The sequence below is a fragment of the Leopardus geoffroyi genome, chromosome B2, assembly GCF_018350155.1.
Source record: "Leopardus geoffroyi isolate Oge1 chromosome B2, O.geoffroyi_Oge1_pat1.0, whole genome shotgun sequence".
NCBI classification, from domain to species: domain Eukaryota; kingdom Metazoa; phylum Chordata; class Mammalia; order Carnivora; family Felidae; genus Leopardus; species Leopardus geoffroyi.
Genome location: NC_059332.1, coordinates 91,960,995 through 91,974,106, shown reverse-complemented (window position 1 = coordinate 91,974,106; position 13,112 = coordinate 91,960,995). Strand labels below are relative to the sequence as shown.

Sequence of the window (13,112 nt, the reverse complement as noted above, 5' to 3'; positions counted from 1 at the left end):
ACGTAAATGTCATATTATAACTAAGCAATATTTACTTTAACTCATCCTCAAACATGCTGAAAAGAGATGAGGATTAAGGAATAAGTAAACTGACTGAAACAAAATCTTACCCCATTTCAATCAGCTTAGATATGGGCATTCACACATCCTCAAAACCACATGAAAGATAATAGAGAGCAAATTTAATAAATATTGGCATGTACAGAAGCTGCAGAGAATAAGGTGACACAAAGCTTTCCTGATGAACCTAGTCTAGCCTCATATCTATCTATCTATCTATCTATCTATCTATCTATCTATCTATCTATTTTTTTAATGTTTTCATTTAATTTTGAAGGAGAGAGAGAGACAGAGCATGAACGGGGGGGGGGGGGGCGGAGCAGAGAGAGAGGGAGACACAGAATTTGAAGCAGGCTCCAGGCTCTGAGCTGTCAGTACAGAGCCCGTTGTGGGGCTCGAACCCAAAAACTGTGAGATCATGACCTGAGCCGAAGCCAGACGCTCAACCGACCGAGCCACCCAGGCGCCCCTAGCTTCATATATTTTACTGATATTTTAAAATAACCAAAGAGTATAATAAATTAAATTGTTAGAGGATTTTAAATTATTAGATCTGTACCAAGTAACACTTCGGACAAAACAATAAAAGATGGAGAAAAAGTGGTCACATGGTGCTGAAAAGCTCTGACTAATCAATCATTGAGAGTCAGGAAAGAAAGAAAGAAAGGAGGAATTCAGAAACATGCACTCAATATGAAACAGAAGACAAAGAAGGAAGGGAGAAGAGAAAAAAAATTCCAATGGCCCTGAGCACAATTAATGATAAACATTTGATTAGGATGTATTCATGGCCTGAAAAGTAGATGAAGTACTAAGTAAACAAACTAATGTGTAACATGTTGCCTAATGCTATGACAGAACTCTGAATTTATGTCATGTGTTATAGTCATGTGTTAAAGATTAGAAATTTGAACTTCTAGGGAGAGAAAAAAAGTGATCAAAATGTTAGAACCCAACACCTAAAATATTAATTTTCAGGAAACAGATTTCTATTAAAAATTGCAAAACAAATCGGTAGCTATACATTTCTTAAAGTCTTGCAGGCTTGAGACTTTAAACTTTGAACTTTAACTATAATTGTTAAAGTGGTGTTCTGTTTACAGGTGACTCAGTTTTGTCTTAATGCTATGGTGCCATGCATGCTGTTATCACTCCATTCAGCTCCAGTTCTTTGATTAACTACTGGACCTATGTCAGGTTGCTTTACTTCTTCAGACTTTAGTGTCTTCATTTATTTCATGGAGTTCTATTGATTATATGTTAAAATTTTGTTCACCAGTCACAGGCCTAGAACTTTATAGAAGGTGATTTTATTTAAAATGGTGTTCATACTTTTGTTACTAAACATATAATTCAGTTTTCCTAAATGTCATAATATATTTAAATGATACAGACAATTCCTGTCACTCCACTAATTTAATTTGTTCTATTTAAAAGTGTTTCAAGGGGCGCCTGGGTGGCGCAGTCGGTTAAGCGTCCGACTTCAGCCGGGTCACGATCTCATGGTCCGTGAGTTCGAGCCCCGCGTCAGGCTCTGGGCTGATGGCTCAGAGCCTGGAGCCTGTTTCCGATTCTGTGTCTCCCTCTCTCTCTGCCCCTCCCCCATTCATGCTCTGTCTCTCTCTGTCCCAAAAATAAATAAAAACGTTGAGAGAAAAAAAAAATTTTAAAGTGTTTCAAGAATTTATGACTTTGTACTGTAAAATAACATATGTGTGTCTCAATGTTGTATTTACTTATATATCTGAATTAAATCCCTTAATATTTTTATATTGTTGCTATATTTAATTTATACTGCAAATCTTTGGCAATCTTGTAGCAAGCTTTTTAAGATAGTCATTTTATTGCTTTGCTCATGATGAATTCTGCCATTGTTCATAACCTGTTAAGTATACAAGTGCTTGATTTTTAAAACAGTAAATGAGGAAAAAACAATCAAAAGCAATGTGTCGTTGTTTAGTATGATACCATTTCCTAGTGAGGATGAATGTTCACTAATATTTATTAGGTCAGTCAATCCAATCTCAGGTAGGTAACAGGTGGTACATAGATCCAGAGACTGCAAATAATGTCTCTGTCTGTTGTAGTCTGGCATATGGTCTTTGGATACATTATAGACAATCATATGAATTGGACAACATCTTCGATAGACAATGCTTAACACTGAAACACCAGTTATTCTTTTCTAACTTCCTGAGCCTACTGTGCAGATTTTGTGCCTTTTTGTAATGCCTCCTCACCTTTCATGTCTTTTAGAGTACTGTCTCTGGGTGGATTAGTTTCTTATTATCTCATACTTTGTCATGTACGTTTGTCGTTTTGCAATGCTAAATTTTAAATCCTTCCATTTAGACTGAACACATAATAAGTTTGCATTTCTCCACATTGCTTAGTCTATATTCTAGAAATAGTGGGTCCTCAAGAATTTGGAGATGGATTTAAGTCTCTGGAGTTTATGGTCTTTATCCTAAGGTTTAAAAAAGACACACAAATACACACAGAATCTTACTTTATATGTAAAATTTAAAAGCTAAAGCATTTGTAGGAAATCCAGGTTAAAAAGAAAAAGAAAAAAATGTAGCTTCTCTCAATAAATTGGATTTTTGAAATGATATTTTGCATATATTTTAGTGTATAATGTAATCTCTGAATGGGCTTTCATATTTGAATCAAGGAGATCTGACTATTATCTCCAGTTGCTGTTTGTTGTAGTAAAAATCACCTTTATCATCCAGAACTTTTATCCATATAACTGTAACTGTCTTATATAATACTTTCTCATTTACTCAAACAAAAAATACAAATTCTGCCTTTGTATTTCTGACATAATTTAACTATAGTCCTTAGCAGGTTATCTCAAGTATATATTAGGTTTTATGAATGGGAAATAGATAAGGAAATATATTTATCATATTGTGATTTATATAGCTAATACTCAGTGAAATGTTGATGGGTAGATGGGGAGAGGAAGAGAAAGAGAGAGAGAATTGATAGATCTAGCTGGAATAAGTTTCAAAAAATGGACAACAACAAAAATCATGGAGTATTATCATTTAGGACCCAATTGAAATTTATATAATCTCAATCTTGTTATAAGCTATGATCATTGACAATATTCTGGGTGCACATTATCTTATGATCACAAACCAAATAAATAGTACACCTTAGCTTATTCTAAGAAAGAAATAAGCAACACCTGGTCTAAATTTTAAAAAGAGTGGCTACCATTTATGAAGCTTTTATCTAACAGCATTTTTTATTTGCAATAGGCTAAGACCTAAGCTATGATACTTTCCATTAACTACCAATGAGAATATATAAGAGGAACTGGAAAGCTGCAAACTAAAGATTAAAATGAATGAATGCCTTACAGGATGGATCATAGAATCCTTTGATAATTTGCATTCATTCTAAGAGGAGCTATCCAAAATTGCTACCTGTCCAATCTGCATAAGATGAGCAAACTAGAAGCATGTAGATAAAAATGCTGGTTGTCCCTAAACGGGCCATTTAATATCACTATAGTTGACTTTTAGACACTCAAGGCTTACATGTGTGTTGAATATGCTTATTTTCTGGCTTTTTTTTTGTAATTATGCAATTTATATTCCATATAGAATAAGAACACTAATAATTATCATTTGCTGTTGTTCCATATGTAAATGAGATTTAAAATACAGTGACCTCCTTCAGCCCTGCTTCCAGAGTATGGGTCATAAGGTAGACAAATATGAGTCTAACAGAAAAATTACAACCTCATAAAAATATGTAGCTTCAAAATATGTCCAAAATTAAAATCTACATAATTCATCTACCTGAAGTGCTGATCATTTATAGAATAGACAACTCATTTCACCTTTACAATAAATACAAAATAAAGTATCAACTATTTTTAATACTTCCTCCTTTAGCAAATAAGGTAAGATTACTAATAAAACTGGAATTTATTTAAGCCATGTGCTTGTTCTCAATCATAATTTGTCAGTATGGAATTTTTTTTTGCTAGGTTTATCATTATTCCAAAATAAAGCCTTTTTCTTTTTCCAGTTATCTATTTTATAACTATCAATAAATGTAAGGAAATTTCTAAATATTCAGTGATTGTCTTTCTGAAAATTTAAGAGCCACCTGGGTAGTTCAGTTGGTTAAGTGTCCAGCTCTTGATTTCCACTCTGATCATGATCTCACAGTTTTGAGTTCAAGTCCCACATTGGGCTCTGTGCTGTTAGCTCCTGCTTGGGACTCTCTCTCTTCCTCTCTCTGCTCCTCCCTCACTCATGTGATTTCTTTCTCTTTCTCTCAATATAAATAAATAAACTTAAAAAAATAGAAAATCTTGATTTTACGACCAAATCCACAAATAAGTAATAATGAGTTATTTTGAGACCAGACATTTTTAAAATGAAAGTTAATTTTTTAAATTCCATAATTGAATTAAAATTTTTCACACTCATTTTATTTTATTTTATTATTATTTTTTAGAGTGGGAGGAGAGAACGTGAGTAGAGGAGGGGCAAAGAGAAAGGAAGAGAAGGCTTAAGCAGGCTCCATGCACAGCAAGAAGCCCCATGCAGGGCTTGATATCATGACCATGAGATGATGACCTGAGCCAAAATCAAGAGTCGATGCTTAACCAGGTACCCCTCACTATTTTATTTCTAAGTAAAGAGGAAAAATGTCCCATGGCCCAAAATGTTTAGAAAATGCTGAGTTAAACAAAAATACCCAAACTTCTTTACTGCAAGGTTTTTCAGAGACTTTAATCTGCTAATAGTGAATCTTCAAGAGGATCTGGTATATAGTTCTCCTGACTTTATTTGATCATATGACTCTCTTGGGTTCATTTTCCCCCCTTAGAAACAGCTTAGCATCTGATGGTTTATAAATCCTGCTCTATGATATGCATAAGTATTATGGAGCCTATCACATGTAACAATTTTTTGCACCAACTTCTCCATTGCTTTATAAAAGTAAGGGGAAATATTGATGTATTAGGATATTCCATAACAAAAATAAATCAGATTTTTTCTATGGGATTGAAATTTTATATTTTGGGGGCCCTGGGTGGCTCAATTGGGTAAGTGTCCAACTCTTGATTTTGGTTCAGATCATGATCTCACTGTTAGTGAGGCGGAGCCCTGCATAGGGCTCTGTGCTGACAGAGTGGATGGAGCCTGCTTGGAATTCTCTCTCTCTTCTCTCTTTGTCCCTCCCCCCGCTCCACTCATGCTGGCTCTCTTTTTCTGTCTCAAAATAAGTAAATAAACCAAAAAAAAGAAAATTTATATTTTGATAGCATCATTTAAGACAATATTAGAATAACAATTCATGCTTCCTAAACAAAACTAATTTGGTAAATTCATGTCTCAAGAATATAGGCTAGCACCAGAAAGAAACTACTAAAGCCCTCTTAAAATATAAATGTTTACACTTAACTTTTCATACATTTTTAAACAAGCATGGTTAACTTGTTTTAAAGAGAATACCAGTTGAAAACAATTAACAGGAAGGGAATAGTCGGGCTATTCAAAAATAGGCACCCTGATAACACACAAGAAAAAAAGAGAAAACTTCAGAAATGGACATTTGAAATAAGGAATTTGGGAGAATTTCATGTGTGGCTAAACATTACTTCACACTTTAAGAAGTCTTGTTGATAGGCACAGCCAATTACATACCTGATAACATCTTACTTACAAAAGAACTGAGGTGACAGTATATTCAGATAAAAGAAACAAATCTGTACCCTTTTTTGCGGCTAGGAAATAAAACTCTAGCCAAGAACATATAGAGAAGAGGGAGACTTTCCTTTCTGAGGTAAAGACACTCTCTTTTGTCTTTTGCTTTTCCTTTTTACCTTCTTCCTGCCTAAGACACAGAGAGGATGGCTGGAGTTTTCGTGACCATCTCACAGTCCTGAGGATAAAAGCCTCATTCTAAGAACAGTGTAGCAAGCAGATAGAAGGTGCCAAGTTTCTTGGTATCACCTTTCAGCATTGGTTTCAGCCTTGCCCTGCCTAAGTTTAGGTTCCATGAGAATAGTAAACCTCCTATTTTTAGTCAGGTTTCCTACTACCTACATGTGAACCTATTCCTATTAACAAGCTCTGAACCTATTACTGAACTTTCAGAGGATGTTAATTTGAGTATATATTATTACCGAATGATCTTAGACAATTTTATTCCTTTCAATACTTTTTATTAAAAACTATAAGCAAGGAAAACCATCTCGTAGTTTAAAAGTTTCCATGTAAAGAGTTGAAATTTTCTAATTTAATGATAACATCTCAATCATTCAGAAAATACCAGAATCTACAAGGACTCATTCCATGAGACTGTCACCTTGCTGAAGTTTTCCTTAGTGTATTTTCTTTTTTCCATAGATATTTTAATGTGCGGTTAACTGCAAAAAATAATGCGAATTGTTTAGATACTAAATTATTTCCATGAGAGAAAGGATTGATTAATACTTAAGTTTGGAATTACTTCAAAGATTCTAATTGTATTAATAAAACTCCAGCTCTTCACTTTTGCTTTTGAGGCTCCATAACCTTGCCATTATCTTCCACATATTTTCCGGTACCTCCTACATATCTGTACAAGCACATCCACCTATGCTACCTGCTATTCACTTTTATGATCTATGCTTATCCCTTCATTTGAACATGTTATATATTAGCAGTATTCTGGAGCCAGCTTATATGGCTAGAAGAGCCTGAATTCAGTAAGGCATCACTGGTAGCTTGGTATTAATCATATCAGCAATATTTACACCACTAAAATTGTCAATTGCTACAAATCAAAGATTCTCTCCTTGCCATAGCCAGTTATTAAGCAAGTACCATCACATCACTGAACAATATACACCATTTATGTTATATTTGTATGCCATATGTTGTTCATTAATTAACGCTGGCATTGTTTAGTTGGTAGTTTTAGTACCAGAAAGTCACCAAAGTTACACAGAATGAAGAACAAGGATTATCTGTATATGAATGCTACAATAATATGCTACTGAACATATTATTTAGTAGATCTAAATGGATTGGAAGGGCTTAATGAGATGGTAACAATGATCAGTTCCACTGATTTGTAATTTATCAACAGCAAGTTTAAATTATGATCAATTTTCATTAAAATATAACCTTGAGGAAAAATAAACATTACTATCAGCTATAAATATATAACAAGAAACAATAAATAACAAGGGTTTTCAAATTGTAAGGCTTCCTCTTAATTACCATTTAAAATTTATAATTGATATAGGAAATTAACTTCAACAGTAGTCTAATTTCAGATCCTTATGACCTATTTTTATCCTAAGCAACTTTTTAATAAAGTTAAGTTATAATGGTATACTGCAACATACTCCAATTTTAAACTACCTAAGATTGTTTTTACTGTGATGGAACAAAAAAGTCCTTACTATAATCACCTACTGATCATTTTAAGATTCCCGAAGGAAAGGCATTATTTTGGTTGCCATAAAATTCAACTTAATTTTACAAGTGTAAAATAAAAATATATAATTCTACACTTAAAGCTGGAATCTATTTTTAAAATTATACAGTGGCTTTCATATAGCCTCATTAAATAGCTACTAATACAGTTCTTTTAAACACCCAATTGTCCAATCAAATTAAATTAAGAGTGGCTTTAAATTGGAAATAATAAGGAAAATGGCTTGAATATCAACGTTGCATAAGAAAGCACAGGTTCGTCCTATCAATAATTTCTTACCAATATAGCTATTTGTTTGTAAGTGAAGTACCAAACATTACAAAAACAGTTATTTTTAAATTAGTTTGAACGTAATTTACATTTAAAAGAATTCTTTCTTAGACTTACATACCAGAAGCAAGTGTTTAGCTTGCAAACACTTGCTAAGGATTTTAAAGCAGTAAGTCCAGTATTAAAAGGCTCAAGGCAGACTGTCCTCAGATCAGTCAAGCAGCCATGTCATTTCTAATACTGGAAAATGAAACAGACTATACTTTTAGAGAAATGGACACTCAATAAGTAAATGATTTTATCAGCAAGAACCTGAAGCTAGCATTGGAAAGGTAGCATCTGATTTTCTAGCATCACTTGGATGTTTAAGTTGATTTGGCTAATATGTAAATATCTGGATTATAAAAAAAAAAAAAAATAGCACATCAGCTACCATGAACATGCAAGGCACATAAAGTTTTTTTTTCTAATTGAGTTTTTAACTATAAAATAATTTTAATAAGTTTCACAAGGTCTAATGACTTTTGGGCTTTCTTTCCTTCCAACTGAATATCTTTTGAAATTATACTCTATTGTATCAAATATACCAATAAAATATTTTAAAATTAAGTGGATGTACTGCATTTGCAGTTAAGTATCTAAAACAACTGAAGTATGTTTGGAAAGCATTCACTATTTTTTTTGCAACTCAAATATCTGACTTAGCAGATATCAACATGAATGTTTTAAAATTGGGGGCAGAAGAAATATCTTATATATAATTTTTAACATCTTCCTGATTTAAAAAAAATTGAAGCCCTAATTGAAAATTGAAGCAGTGATATGAAAAATTTTAAATCAACATACAGTTCCCTGAATGTGAATATCGATTTTGCATCTCCTTCTACAACAAAATTTTCATTATTTTCTTTTTATTTTCCTTTTATTTTTTTGGTAATATCACTTTAGTAATACCAGTTTCCAAAACATATCTTCAGTCAGTCTAGTGAATTGTTAAACTTATATTGAAACACACCTCCCAGCACCCCCATTCTCAGTACCAATAATAATAAGGGAAGCAGGGAAACACTTACCTAATTTTATTATGTTAAAATAATATTCAGGTGCATATTCTGAACCAACTTAGATGACAGTTGTAGCCCTATTCTGTTTATAATGTTTATCATGCCAGTAACATTCAAAACCTACAATTTCACCTTTGCTTCAAATATTAAATCCATTAATTTAATAGAAAAATCTATTATAAATTCATTCACCTCATTTATCATCTCAAGAGTAGTCAGACAGGGGCACTTGAAAGTGGGAAATATTTTATAATAATTAACTTTGGATTAAACATCTTTCATAAAGAATAGCAGGAAATTAAATATTATCCAGGCTGGGGCGAGGCAGAGAGAATTATCTTTTATAGATTTTGTATAGTACTGAAACTAAACATAGGTTTCAATCCAGTGTACATTAAAAAAAAAGAAAGAATTACTATAGTTTTAAAGTGCAGGCATATATAATGACTTCATTAATAAGGTTTTCGTCATGAAGTCTGTCAGGTTAATTTCTAGGCTTCCAAACAAAATTCCAAAAGTAGGTATAAAATCAACATATTTATAACTGAGATAACTTCACATTTTTATAGTGTCCCTCTTTACGTAAGATTTAACTAAAAATATTAAAATTTATAGGTGTTGAAAATCAATAGAATAGTTTGTGTTGTCATCTGTTTTACTAATACTATTTACATACAAAATGGATACTGTCCAGCTCTTACTATTTGAATATCATATTGAAATACCTATTGCAATTGGAGAGACATATGATATTTTTTCTAAAAATATATATATGTATATACCCAACAGGATTGATATGAAAACAATTTAACTTGAATGATGTAATTATGCAATGGAATGTAAAAAATTATAGCAAGTAAGGTGCCGTGACATGCTGTAATGGATGAAGTTACACTGGTTGATGACACTATATCTCTTACTCATTAATTATTTGGATAGAGTGCATTATTTTTACATAGCATGAAGAAATGTCATAAATTACCACTAAAAATTACATCTATACATTTTCATTTAATATTAGTGATATTTCCTCCTCATCCATGAATTATGGAAAAAAATCAAAAGAATATCAATAGCACTTTGAGTTGCTAGAAAAGCTCATAATGTGGTGCGATTTTTTTTTTACAATATGCAGCTAGTAATTTTTAGGGGAAGAAAGTGAGCATTTCTAGAAAAATGACTTATAAAACAAGTAAGTTTACATGTTTATGAGGCAAATCTGCACATGTGTGGCTTGCTAATGTGTCCTATTTAGGTGCCTAAGTGACTGGAAATATTTTTAACCTACCTTATTTGCAATTCTAAAGATAAAGACACATTTCTTAAGTGTAGCTAATTGAGTGATTCTTTCAAGTTATTATAAAACAACATACTGCTAACATGTAGCTCAAATATTTTATACAGGACTCTTTTAAAAATCATAACTAAAAAGTTAGCCAAGCTCTTTTTTTTCTAAAATTTTACAAGGAAAAAGTGAATTTAACATGACAGTCAAAATGAACCAAGTGATATAAATTCCTTTTCTGTTTTCTATTTTCTTCTAAATCTGTTTTCTTTTCTTTAAGACAACTTTCTCCCTATAATCAATTAGGATTTAAAAAGGGTAATAATGCTAGCATTAAACAAGGGAAACATTTCAAATCTCACTTGCTACCGGTAGAATAGTGTGGTTGTGTATATCCATTCATTCCTTACATCAAATCTTAAAAAACATAAAGTTACTGAAAAAAGAAGCTAATGAATTAATCTCTCCATGGTTCTTAGATAAAACCTGGCCACTGTTGACATGTAATTCGTATTAGTTTCCTTCCTTCTTCTCTCTCAATGACTTCCTCCACAAAACCCACCAGCCTAGTACAAGACTATACAGGAAAACATCCATTTGAAAGAACTCTCACACCAAAGAATCTACAACAAAAGGACACCTTTATCCAGGTGAAAACGTTACTAACTAGGTATCAAGCTTACCGTTAAAAAAAAATGACTTATTTTTCTACGTTTTTCAAGGCAACTGACTTTTTTGAGCAGAGTACTCTCAATCATTGCACAGAGACATATAGGGGGAAAAACCCTACTTTTCAGAATATAAAGACCTTTGTTAGATGATGGAGACCCCTCGTCCGGAAAGTCCGAGGGGATCATTTTTCTGGGGGCTATAGAAAAACAGAAGCACAATTTTGTTTTGAGAATTAACACAGAAAGAACGAGGTGGGAAGATGACTTCTTACAAACAATTCACAGTACTCTGCAGCTGTGGGAGAAGTAGCTGTCTAGAGACTACAAAATGTGGAAGAATAAGTGCATCACTTGGTAACAAATGATTGGTTCTCTTTATCTTGTTGGTTCTTAAGAGTCATCTCAAAGAATTTCTTTCTTATGTTAAAACTCTCTCATACACACACACACATAAACACACACACACACACACACACACACACACAAAGGAAAGAAATAAAGAGGAAGAGAAACAGCCATTCACAGTATTATTCTTGTCCTATTAGTTTTTCCATGTGAATTAGCTACTGAGAAATGTATGAAACATAGTGGCAAGTGTCAAAAATGACACTATACTTCTTTCTAAATCTTTCAAAGAAAAAAATTTCTTACAAGACTATTGCTTCTCATCAGTGTGTGTGTGTGTGTGTGTGTGTGTGTGTGTGTGTGTATGCGTGTGTGTGTGTGTGTGTGTGTGTGTGTGTGTGTAAAAACAGAATTACATATTCCATAAAGGATTCATTAAAAACAGAGCTGTCATTTGTTGGTAGCAAGTATAATAATTTAATAACATTCATCTTCAAGTTTTTAGCATTCTCGAGTTTCTTCACATTACTCTCTATATAGTACAATTTATTAAAATTATTATCTGTGATTTTCAGAGCTAGACACTGTGAAACTTCTAAATTGAAACAAATTATAATAGGGTGACCATAGTCCTCAGAAGCTCATTGGCCAGGATACTTATTGAGAGGACATTCTTGCAATGACTAGACAGAGAGGTGGTTTTCCACCTCTAGAAGTCTTGAATTCAATTTGGCGATGGAGGCAAGGAAAGGTAAAGAGGAAAATAATTTACCTATAGGATATGAAAAATAAAAATGGGCTATCAAACTTCTGCTCTTGCATTTACATTCACTTTTGCCTAACAATAAAAAAATTCTGTCAAAAATTAATTTGGTAAGAGAGATTAAAACTTCTAAAAGAAACTCAAGTACAATTATCTTTAAAAGAAGATGCCAAAAAGCATTAGACTACAGAAGATTACCAAAATAAGTAGCTTAATTTTAAATTGTTTTTGTCTTACTTGATTTTTTCAAATCTTTTATTCTTGTAAATGTCTAGCATAATTATAAAATGTAGAGGTAGAAAATATGTTTATTTTTTCTTAAAGTGATTGAGATTCTGATTCTTCAGCCTTTACAATTGCAGTCAAAATTTCCACTGCCTCCATTATCTAGATACAATATTCACCATAAGCTGAAAATAAGTCACCAATTTAACCTTTCAATTGCTTTGGTTCTACTAATACAAATGAAGAATTTTTTCTGGTGTAATAACTCCATCTCTATTTTGTAGCCATGAACATCATTGGAATCATTACAAATAAGGAGGTAAATTATTTTATAATAGATTTACCAAGTAACAATTGTGAAAAAAAAAAAAACTTTATTAATGTAGAAGTAACTTCATCTCCTATGGAAATGTGGTTTGAAAGTGCATTTAGTTTTAATCGATGGTGACTTTTAGGTCCATAGCTGAGGTATTTGCTAATATAATCAATTTTAATAATCACTTTCATATGTGTGAAAGGCATACTAGAAAACAGCATTATTTCAAACCAAATTTTCATTAAATTCTCAGAAAACTGCTAAATCAATAAAAGCAGATAGGTTTTCCTGAAATTTACTTAAGTAAAAAAAGTGTCTAAAAAATTAAAGAAAAATATATCTAAAATTGTGTTATGGAAAGGTAAAACTGAAATGGTTTTCTAGTAAGAGGTGGGCAAGTGGTGGCAAAGGCACACAACAAAATTGGCATTTCGTTTCAATGTGACAACAGTATTTTTGACAGCATATTAGTTTAACATTGAACATCCCACCAAAACAGTTATCCATTTCCAAGTGCATAATAAGTCATTGTTGTCCTTCACTGTACATTAAATGTCACCCATCATTGTGACAAGAATATAAAAGCTATTGCACACTAGCCAGGAGCCTAGATCAAAGCTGTTGATGCAAGCACTTTGGACATGGCTTTCTA

The 13,112-nt window shown here is 32.4% G+C and overlaps 1 protein-coding gene across 5 annotated transcripts in view; it reads right to left on the bottom strand.

Annotated features, from left to right (window-relative positions):
* GRIK2 (glutamate ionotropic receptor kainate type subunit 2) overlaps nucleotides 1-13,112 on the bottom strand; it is a 661,616-nt gene that overhangs the window by 151,013 nt on the left and 497,491 nt on the right. The gene's annotated exons all lie outside the window — the stretch shown is intronic.